General features: G+C 36.5%; 1 protein-coding gene across 6 annotated transcripts in view; it reads right to left on the bottom strand.

Moving 5' to 3' along the window:
* The window catches only part of R3hdm1 (R3H domain containing 1), a 131,645-nt gene that overhangs the window by 28,811 nt on the left and 91,719 nt on the right, over positions 1-11,115 (bottom strand). The gene's annotated exons all lie outside the window — the stretch shown is intronic.

Genomic DNA, 11,115 nt, shown 5'->3' with positions numbered 1-11,115 from the left:
GGTTTCCCTGTGGCTTTGGAGCCTGTCCTGGAACTAGCTCTGTAGACCAGGCTGGTCTCGAACTCACAGAGATCCGCCTGCCTCTGCCTCCCGGGTGCTGGGATTAAAGGCGTGCGCCACCACCGCCCGGCTGAAAGGTTAGAAGTTTTTGTTTGTTTGTTTTAAACAACAAACCACACCAAATCTCTTTAGGAGTATTTCAGAAATATAGGGTGAATGGAGCCATTCAGTTCATTTTTAGGGATCTCACTATATTACTAATTTCAGCAGACAGAGAAACAGATCATTAAGATTAAGCTTGATTACTAACATAAGTAGTAAGAATGTGCTTACTTTTGACTTTACAGGGATCTACAATGATGAATAAGCTTTGAATATTGATTTATATTTTGTTTCCCGAGTCTAAGAACACTCTTTTGTGAATGTCAATTAGCACAAGAAAGATTTTTAAACATTACCAAAAAATGCTTTCATTAAAAAAATAAAGAAGAAATAAAAAGAAAACCTGATTGAAAACAAGTCATTATTTAGCCTCAGGGCACTGAAAAAAGTTTTTACAAAGAACGCCAGTGCTGAGAATGCAAATGTCAACAGGTAAAGGCTTGGTGAAATTGTGTTGTGTCCCCGATTGCACCATATATTTTGTTAAATAAATTTTAACTTTCATCTTCATTTAACTTTAAAGCGAGAAGAACTATATCAAAACCTCAGGCATTGATTGTAAACAGAAGCATCAATATAGTTGACTTCATGGCATTCTAATTTGCATAAAAATACATATTCTAGATTCTTCTCTGTAAAAATAGACTATGTTGCCTTATCTCCTCTCTTATGCATTTCCTATACTGCTTAAGTTTGGACATGGTCAGAAGAGTTGAAAAACATTTTTGGTCTAACAGTGTTCAATCCTATCTTCAGTTCATCAAATGATAAGTACTTCAAATTCATACACAAATTATAAATCACAAGCACTATCAATACAAGTACACTAACACATTTTCATCCTTAAAAACAATTAAGACAGAAACAAAAATGGGAAACGACCATGAGACATTATGTCTGAGATGCCACTTTTCAGAACACACACACACACACACATGCATACCCTACCTGGCAGAATTGACTGTAATATAATTTAACTTTATAAGTATTTTAAACTAAATAGTCATATTTCTCCAATAAAGAACAAGTGTTCTGTACATTAACTTTTTTTTTTGGAGTAGTGCAGGAGAATCAAACACATGACCTCTCACATGCAATGTAATGTATGAACCACTGAAAAGTCCTAGTCAGAATGTTATCTTTACATTTTATTAAAAAAGATCAAGACTGCCTATTTAAAGGGAAAAAAAAAGGTATGTAAGGGGGAAAGCCAGTCTACATTGCAAATGCAGTTCTTTAAACAAAACAAGCCTTATTTATACTTTTCAAGTTTTGGAGACCCGTCTTTGGCATCTTTCCTAAAACTATTTTGAAAATACACTGATATAGAAGGTTTTCAAGCGAAGAGCTACCGAGACCACGTGGCAGGGTTTAATGTAGGATCACTTGGATAGAACATTACGGAATTTGCATCACTAAATTCCCATTTCTATGTTTACTAATTGCCACATACTAAATCATAAACTAACATCATTAACATTTGGAGATAAAGTAACAGGATATCTCAAACACCTGACCCAGCCTAGTCATCATTTGCAGAGAAGAACTTGTATTGTACTGCCAGCGGGGTGACATGAACAATGAGAATGAGACCATCTTTAAGAAATGACGATTCTGAGACGACAAAACCACAAAACTACAGAATTTTGTGAAAGAGGGAGAGGAATTTATACTGGTAATAATGTCTGTGATTTGGTTTAAAGAAAAAGAATATTCCAACAAAAAGTAAAGGGCTGGAATAAAGGGGAAATTTACTGTGTTTGATGGATGGAAAGTGTTAGATACAGAGTGTGGACTGAATGGCCCACAATAAAGGTAAAAAAGAATCCAGTGAAGAAATACTGTATGAAAAGAGTTACACTTCTGTCTCGAGGCAGGAAGGGTTTATTTGGCTCAGGGTTTCAGAAGTTTCAGTCCATCATGCAGGGAAAGGCAGAGCAGAGAAAAAGAACGCCCGAGCTAGCAGGCTTTCTGTTCCCTCATCCCCCTTCCTTTCTATCACATACAGGCTAGGTCTTCTCCATTTAGTTGTATCTGGAAAGACCCCTACAGGTACACACAGATGTAGAGGGAGAAGGAGCAAGGTAGGAACACTTCACAAACTTTCTAAGTGTTTCTCTACCTAGTCAAGTTGACAATCAAGCTTGAGCCTCACACTTTTCTCTTTCTGAGATCAGAGAAGGTTCAGTGGGAGTAGGATGTTATGGCTGTGCTGTGAATCACTTCCTTTGGACTGAAATTCATTAAATGCCCCACTGACTGATGAGGATGCATTTTTACATTAATACTTCATTCACAAGCAGTACAGACTGTGAATGTGCCCTTGACCAACAGTGGAGTTTATTGAAAATAAAAATGATAGGTACTTTAAAAGAAAATGCCTTTTCCTTAAGATGCTCTCTTGTGTCAATTCTGTCTATTGCCTTATAGACCATCCCCCCAAAACTACTAGGTAACATGGACTTTTTCTTTCTAATTCTTCCTTTCATGGTTATGGTTTGTGTATACTTTTCAAAAGAGGAAATGGATAGAAATGTTACAGCCATCATTGCCCTTTCAGAACAAAGTAATTAATATTAACTATCACTCAGGTAAAATGCAGACATTCAACATATATACTTAAAATAATGGTGAAAAACACATTTTAGAGTAGAAACAAAACATTCTCCTACACAAATCCACAGACTTACTATGTGCTGAAAGGCCAGTTTCTCACAACCCATTTTAGTGAATTCTTTCTGATGGCAAAAGTTTAATTTTTTTAAAGATTTATTTATTTGTTATGTTTACAGTGTTCTTTCTCCATATATAGCTGCAGGCAGAAGAGGGCGTAAGATTTCATTACAATTGGTGGTGAGTCACAGTGTGGTTGCTGTGAATTGGACTCAGGACCTTTGGAAGAGTAGTCAGATCTCTTAACCTCTGAGCCATCTCTCCAGCCCCACAGTTTAAGTTTTAATATAACATTTAAATTTATGAAGTTGAGTCTATTTAGTCTCTTTCACTAAACTGGTAATTCCATAAGTGCAAATTCCATCAATCTGAGTTTATGGCTTACTAGTGCATTAAACGTCTTTTAGGAAACTATCTAGCAGCAGAGACACAAACTGTATGTAATTAATCACAAAGTACTGAATTGATAAGGAAGACTATGAAGTTGTTTCAATTTGTATCTAATAAGCAAATTTTGAAAGAATTATTTTAACATTTCTGAAACAAATATGATAATCAGGTGATGATAAAAGATACTTGTGGTAGAAAATTAAGAAAAAAAACTTGAAAACATTTATCTATAATCACTATTTACTGTTTCTGTGTGGTTAACCTTGCCTTTTCTTTAATGTTTCTAAATCTGATTAAGAGAAATTTTAACTTTACAATGTAGTGGGAAATATTTAAATAAATTTTCTTTTTTAAAACTAAAACATTAGATTTATTTATTTTGAAATGACAGTCTCTTTCCTGAGATTTATTTATTTTATGTGCACAGGCATTTTGCTTAAATGTATGTACACCATGTGCATGAAGTGCTCAAGGAGGTCAGAAGAGGACATCAGGAACCCTGGGACTGAACGCACAGCTTGTTAGCATGTGGTGAGCTTTCATGTAGTGCTGTCAACCGAACACAGGTTCTCTGCAAGTGCTCTTAATCTCTCTAGCCCCTAAAAAATATCTTAAGACATGATTAGGCCAGGAGTAGTGGTACATATCATTGTTCCCAGCACTCAAGAGGCAGAGGTTATCTTGACATATCTTGGTGAGTCTGAGACCAGCCTTCCTTATCTAAAGAGTGAGTTCTAGGCCAGCCAAGGTGATACTGTGAGCCCTGATCCCAAAACAAAACAATACAACACAACATAAAACAAAACACTTACTCTTAAGTATAACAACTAAAGGGTAAGAAATTAACTCAGTTGATCTCTAACATACTTTAAGGATGAAAGCACGTACTAAGAAGCTAAGAAGACTCACTACTTCAGAAAACTGTGCTATTCTTGCCCTTAGCATTAAATTTAGTCCAAAACTCTTATGCCTTTTCATTTAGAATATCAGGTAAGGGTCACTGCCTCATAGCTATCCAAAGATAGTATTAACAGCTGACACTCATAAGTTCATTACATGTCAGCACTGCTCTGTGCACATGAAGTAACTCATTCCACATTCATAGATACAATTATTTTAAACTGACACAATTATCCTCATCTTCAGGTGAGGAAACAAAGGCACAGAAAATTTCATACCTTAGTCCAAGGTCACAAGCCGGTCAGTATATAGCTGAGATCTGCATGTAAGATTTACCTTCCCCAAGAACAAGTGCTGAAGTAGAGTGAGTACTACAGAAATACTCAAATAAGTAGGATCTGTGATCTTTGATTTTCTGAGACTTTTGGTTAGAGAAGACATCTACTCTAGTTTAACACACCTAAGTTTCTAGGTAAGTGTACTTGCAGAAAAATCTAGAATTCATTTTTCTTTTATTGTTTAATTATTATCATTATTATTTTTTTTTCTTTTGAGATAGAGACTGTGTAGCCCTACCTGGCCTTGATGGAACTCATTATTGTAGACCAATTTGGCCTCTGCCTGTCTTTGTCTTCTCCCAAGTGCTGGGATGAAAGGTATGTGCCACCATGCCTGGCTAGAAAACATAATTATTATAAATGAAGTAAACCAGCCAGACAACTAATTGTTCATGAGAATTAATGAGTATTTGTGAGAACAAGCATAATTATCAAAAATAGAAATCAGAGTAAGTAGTTGGTCCAGAAAGCAGCTACATGGACTTGGGGGTTAAAAAGTCACCCAGAATAAAGGTTTTCCTTTATTCTTTCCTCATCGTTCTCCCCACTATCTTGGCATGGCCTGTGATCTGTGTACTTCAAAGCTATGCTTTTGCTTCATTATCAGACTAGATTTCTCCATAGAAAAAAAATCAGGAAAGGGAGAGGAAGCCCAAAGGATAATATATCCCAGGCTGTTCCCTGCAGCTTGGTGTCTCTAATTCTGAGTGCTTCCCCCTTTTAATCTACAGCCATTATCTTGAGGACTCAGCTTTATAGTTTTGTTTGAGGTTGCTCTGGCTTAAAAAGACTGTGCTGCCATATTCTGAATGAGTCTATAGAAGGTTTTCACAGATGCGGGCTGTCTTCTCCACAATGTAAGACTTACTCAGTGGAGCCTACCCTGCTTTAATTAGGATACCCCATATGCAGGGGTTGTCTGAAGCAATGACTTCTCTCACCATCAAAAGAGTTGCTTTCTATTTATTTTGGCATCAAGGCAGGAAAACATATCAGGTTTGAACCACACTGGTAGGAGAGACATCGGGAACATTTACAATGGAACTTCTTAAAGACTATCACAACTAAAACCATCATTTAACATATCCTGTCTAAAACTAATATTTAGGAGGGAAATTTTAATGTTATGAGGAAAGATATTTGATTTGTTTTTTTTAAATCATAATGAAATGTTTGATCCTACATTCCAGTAATTTCAATACCCAAGAAATGGCTAACAAGTATGTAACTTTGAATTATACTTTCTAAAGAGCAGGATATTAAAAGATTATTGAGCTTTCCATAATGGAAGATAACTGTGGGACCTGTTGGCCAAAGTTTACTGTAACTGTAAAGAAAGTTAGAAACATGGAAAGACTAAAATCATGGGGGAGAATCATAATACTGTATTTCAAATACAGAAAACAAACCTTCTGTTATTTATGGAAGCCAAAAGTCATTAATCACTTAGTACCCCATGACATTAATGACACACGTCTCAGTTTATGTGCATATGTTGAACAAAATTCATATTCTTAAAAAAGTGTTCAAACTTCTGGAAATTTTCTCAGAACTTCTGTTTAAACAAAGGAGTTTTACAGTACTAAGCCTGGATAATACTGAATAATGAGGGAGTGTTGCCTATGACAACCGGCTCTGTGGTTCAAGTTCCTTATCTAATCTCAGACAAGAGGAAGGGGTACATCGTTTCAATAATTTCAAAAATATAGTCTGAAGATTGCCAAGTATGAGACTGAGGATAAGGAAGGAGAAGTGGATTCCTAGAGAAAGAAAAGGACCATTGGGTTAAAAAAGTGCTGAGAGCATTTCTAGTATCCTGATACAATACATCAGACCCCCAATACAACAGAAATTATTTTTTATAAAAAGTAGTTTCAGTATGAGAGATTTAAACATTTTTTTTTTAAAAAATTTCTTTGTGACTTATTTAGAAATAATCAGAAAATTAGAGAAAAGTAAGGTATCTTTTATAGGAATTTGTCAATCTGGTGGAAAAACAACACCGATAGTGGGTGATTGCAAACAGCATTAACTAACATCCCTACTGTTCTTTGTTAAAGGACTATACTGCTGCAGTATTATTCCACTTCTGCCAAGACTTTCTGAAGAAAGCACCAACAATTTTGCAAGCTGAGAGAACAAGGGCAATATGAATTAATGGTTCAAGAATGACCCTGGAAGAAGACAAAGAATACTCTATTTTTAACTCTTTCTCATTTCAACAGAAGGAAGGAAACAGTGCCCAGCAGAAAAGTGCTATCTAGACTAACAAGCTAGATTTACTTTATCATAGGTGACCAGTACTAGAATTTGTGTTAATAGAAAGCATCCTTCAAAACAGATTAGCCATTATCAGATAGCAAGACAAACTGAAGAAATCTTTCATCAACATGACCATCACTAGGAATCTAAGTGTATTTTCCTTACCAGTACTAACAATTTTTCCAGATTAGACTTGCACAAAAGAAGCACTGTGAAGGAAGTTAAGCTTTTAAAAAGTATTTTTGCTGAATCTAAAATTTATTTGAGCTAGGTGTTGATATGGTAATTTAGAAGAATCTTAAATTTATGAGCCAGGCATGTCTTCTGTCTGGTACTATTTGGTATATGGGCAAGTTCAATCAAAGCCAATTCTCACTTGTATTTGGGCAGAGACACAATTGCCAACACAGCTTCATTAGTGTTTCTCCTCTGCCAATCTTTCTCCTCTCATGCTTCACTCAACGGAAAGGTTGGCAAAAGTTAGCCTGGATAATCAGCCACAAAGATATTACAGCTCTTAGTTGTTTAAATAACTACCCTAAACAACTCAAGGAAACCTGTAAATACTTACCAAATACATTTGCTCCATATTTCAGTGGCAGCAGATTTAATGAAGAGGGGAAAGGGAAATAGGTGGAATTGTACTTATTATACAATTTCTGAATTTATGCAGCTCATGCAAAACTAAGAAATGCTCACAGAATCAATAAAAAAACTAAGTAAAATCAGGGCCATCACCTAGTAACACAAGATTCCTATTATACGGGTCAAAAATTATCAACAGAGAAACGATCAGTTCTGTTCTTAGAGTCCCTGTGTGACTAACTGAACCTCTTATCAGTATGATCTGCTTCTGTCCACTCACAGTGTAGATAGACTCTTCCTAGTTTTTCACATCCTAGTTACTTTTATTTATTTATTTTCATTATTACAGTTTAAGACACAGCTTTAATTATCTCACGCTAGCTTCAAACTCTCTGTGTAGAAAAGAATGACCTTGACCTTCTTACTTCTATCTCCTACACACTGGGAATAAGACAGCACCTACAACAGGCAGTGTATGTAGTGCCGGAGACGGAAACCAGGGCTTCATTCCCAGTCCCCCTCAATCCCCAGGTACTTCCTAATCTGTGGCCTGCAATTCTGACTATATGTGTGTGTCTATATGTTTACCACTCCTATTCTTTGCACACCGGAAATCCTGCTGATTCTAAAGTGTTCCTTATGCAGTGTAGTTCACCATTATGCTCTCAGTTTGCTGTAATGTATAATCACATGGTTTTGAGTTACTTGAAAAATTAAGATTAAAGATATAACTCAATGATATTTAAATGTACCAGCTGGCTATAAAACTAAAATTGGATTAAGTTTCAGAGAATTATTTTGTTTCTCATAGGCATGCACTAATAACATTTCTGGGAGAAATTGAATTAAAAATCTTAGTAAGGGCTAAATCAACTTAAAATGCATGCCTTTGGTCCATTTGGTCCATGTTTAAATGAGTAATTATTCTCCTAAGAAGTTGTATAACAAGAAGGAAATAGTCAAATTTGACATCCACTAGTGAGTCTGGAATGCTTAAGACATTAAACTTTATAGGTAAGTTGCAAACCAAACTGAATCTGCCATCCAAAAAAGCTTTGGAAAAGAAATGAAAGCAATAGCTCTCTTGAATTTTTGAATTTTTATAAGGTAAATGAAGCTGCCATTTAAATTCAAACCATTATTTCTTAGTATGATACAAAATTAAAAAACAATTACAGTTAAAGGAAAATAAACAAACATCAGTAACTTAATATAGCACAAAAATAAATAAATTTTAAAAAGACAAAAAAAGCAAAAAGCAGTGAAACCCTGAGTAAAAAGAAGCCAGGAAGCAGCTGAAAAAGAGACCGGTTCACTGTGAGAAATGTACACCTCTCAGACAGTGCTACGGCCCCGAATCCAACAGCTCAGGACAAGGCCAATTATTGTAAAATATTAAACACATACATATGGTTAAGCTGCATACTTTTCAAAAGAGTCCTAAGAATGAAAGCAGCTATGTATCATAGAGCCAGAACCTGAAGTTTTGTTACAGTCACTACCTGTGGGTTCATTTCTTTACACTCACTCCTTATAATATGTCCATTATACTGTATAATATCCATGGTGCCCCCTTTACACTAAGGGTTAAAATAATAAATTTGTAGTATTGCAATTGGCAAGTTACTGATCTTTTGAAATAGCTGCTTGCATAACAGCAGTTATTAAGAACATTAAGACACTAAGCTATTTTAAGTTCTGATGTTCACCTTTCTTTTTAGTTTATCGAGACAAGGTTCCTCTGTGTAATCCTGACTGCTCTTGAACTAGTTCTGTAAATTGGGCTGGCCGCAAAATCACAGAGATCTGCCTACCTCTGCACCACCCCCCACCCGCCCAAGTGCTGGGATTAAAAGTGTGTCACTATTGTCCAGCTGATGTTCACCTTTTAAACAAGAAATGACTAAAAAGAGACACAAAATCCTCCAATTTTTGAGTCCACAGAGGTTAGACAATAAATAACAAACCCTAATTTTATAAGGGAGCAAACCAAAAGCCCCAGGCTTTATAACTAATATAACTGCTACTAGTTAAAAACGACTGTGGGGGCTGGAGAGATGACTTAGTTAAGAGATGGATGCTCTTGTAGGGGGCGTAGGTTCTATTCCCAGCATCCACTCACTGATGATGGCTCACAACTGTCTGTAACTCCAGTCCTAGGGAACTCTACTGGCCTCTTTGGGTACTGCATGAATGTAATTCACAGACACACATAAAGGCAAAGCACCCATACGTGTAAAACAAACAAACCAAAAACAAACAAAACTAGTCTGTTAACTGCTGAGTGGTGGTGGCGCACGGCTTTAATCCCAGCACTTGGGAGGCAGAGGCAGGCGGATCTCTGTGAGCTCAAGGACAGCCTGGTCAACAGATTAAGTTCCAGTACAGCCTCCGTAAGAAAAAAATTAGAGTGTCTGTCGACATGTGCTGACTCGATCTTATTTTGAATGACCACAGTCAGTAATTTCACACTCACAACAGAAAACAAGATCATACACTCCTCTATGCTAATATTGCTATAGTTGGGGTCCCACAGTAGATGGAATTTCTCAAAGGGATCAATATTGGAACAGACAAGGCTAGAACTTTAGAATTTTAGAAATTCTAAAAAGAATTTCCAGATGTTTATTCCACAAAGAGGAAAATAACAGTAAACCTATTATTTCCAATGTCTATGTGGTTTCAGAAGAATACTCTCCCCCAACCCCGAGACAGGGTTTCTCTGTGTAACATGCCCTGGTTGTCCTGGAACTCGTTCTGTAGACCAGGCTAACCTTGAATTCACGGAGATCCATCTGCCTCTGCCTCCAGAGTGCTGGGTTTAAAGGTGTGCACCACCACCGCCTAACTCAACTCTTTGTTAATTTAGGGGAAATGTTCTTTAAATTCATATAAAAGCATACAAGTATTAATGGTGCCAGGCCAAAGAAAATGTGCTGCAATTTTTCATTATTTGTCTCAATGATTAGTCCATTCTCTTTTGAAATCAAAAAAATACTAATAACCTTTGTGAGTTCTTTTTGAATACATAAGCATGGTTGACAAGAACCAAAAAAACTGGTAAAGTTTATATTTAATCAATTGTGATGGTAAAAAAATAAGGAAATAAAACGTATTAAAAGAAAAAATAGAAACTATGTTTACATATGAAGTTGGGGCAGAAATCAGTAAACGAAACAAAAAAATAGAGAAATTGCCTAATTCTATTTTTTATTCCCCTTGAGACAGGATTTCTATGTTTAACAACTATAGCTGTTGTGGAACTAGCTCACAGAGATCCACCTGCCTCTACTACTCGGCTAGTTCTTTGTTATTATATTAGGATTCAGATACAAAGCTAGGGTATAAAAAAATCTAGGAAACTGAGTTTTAAGAATACAACTTTGAGCCAGATGTGATGGCACATGCCTTTAATCCCAGCACTCTGGAGGCAATGGCAGGCAGATCTCTCAGAGTTCAAACCCAGTCTGGTCTACAGAAGGAGATCCAGGACAGCCAAGGCTACACAGTGAAACTCTGTCTTAAAAAACACCCCCCCCCCCCAAATAAAAAGCTATTACCCATACGGTGCTTTAGAAGTGACCAAGGCTGCCAAACTTTGCATGGAGTTGTCATTTCTAGGACCACTTGGTCTAGCTTCATACAAACATGTTCTAGATACCCCACCCTCCAAAATGATTGAAAGATTAGGAAACTGCCATGTCTTGAACACCCCCCCCCCCCAAATAAAAGATGTCAGAGGCCATGAGAGTTACAGCAGGTGGCACCTAGTGTTCAGATGTCAACCCACCATAGAAGTGATTCT

This window comes from Microtus ochrogaster, chromosome 6 (assembly GCF_000317375.1).
Source record: "Microtus ochrogaster isolate Prairie Vole_2 chromosome 6, MicOch1.0, whole genome shotgun sequence".
NCBI classification, from domain to species: Eukaryota; Metazoa; Chordata; class Mammalia; order Rodentia; family Cricetidae; genus Microtus; species Microtus ochrogaster.
This window is presented reverse-complemented; position numbering and strand designations above follow the sequence as displayed.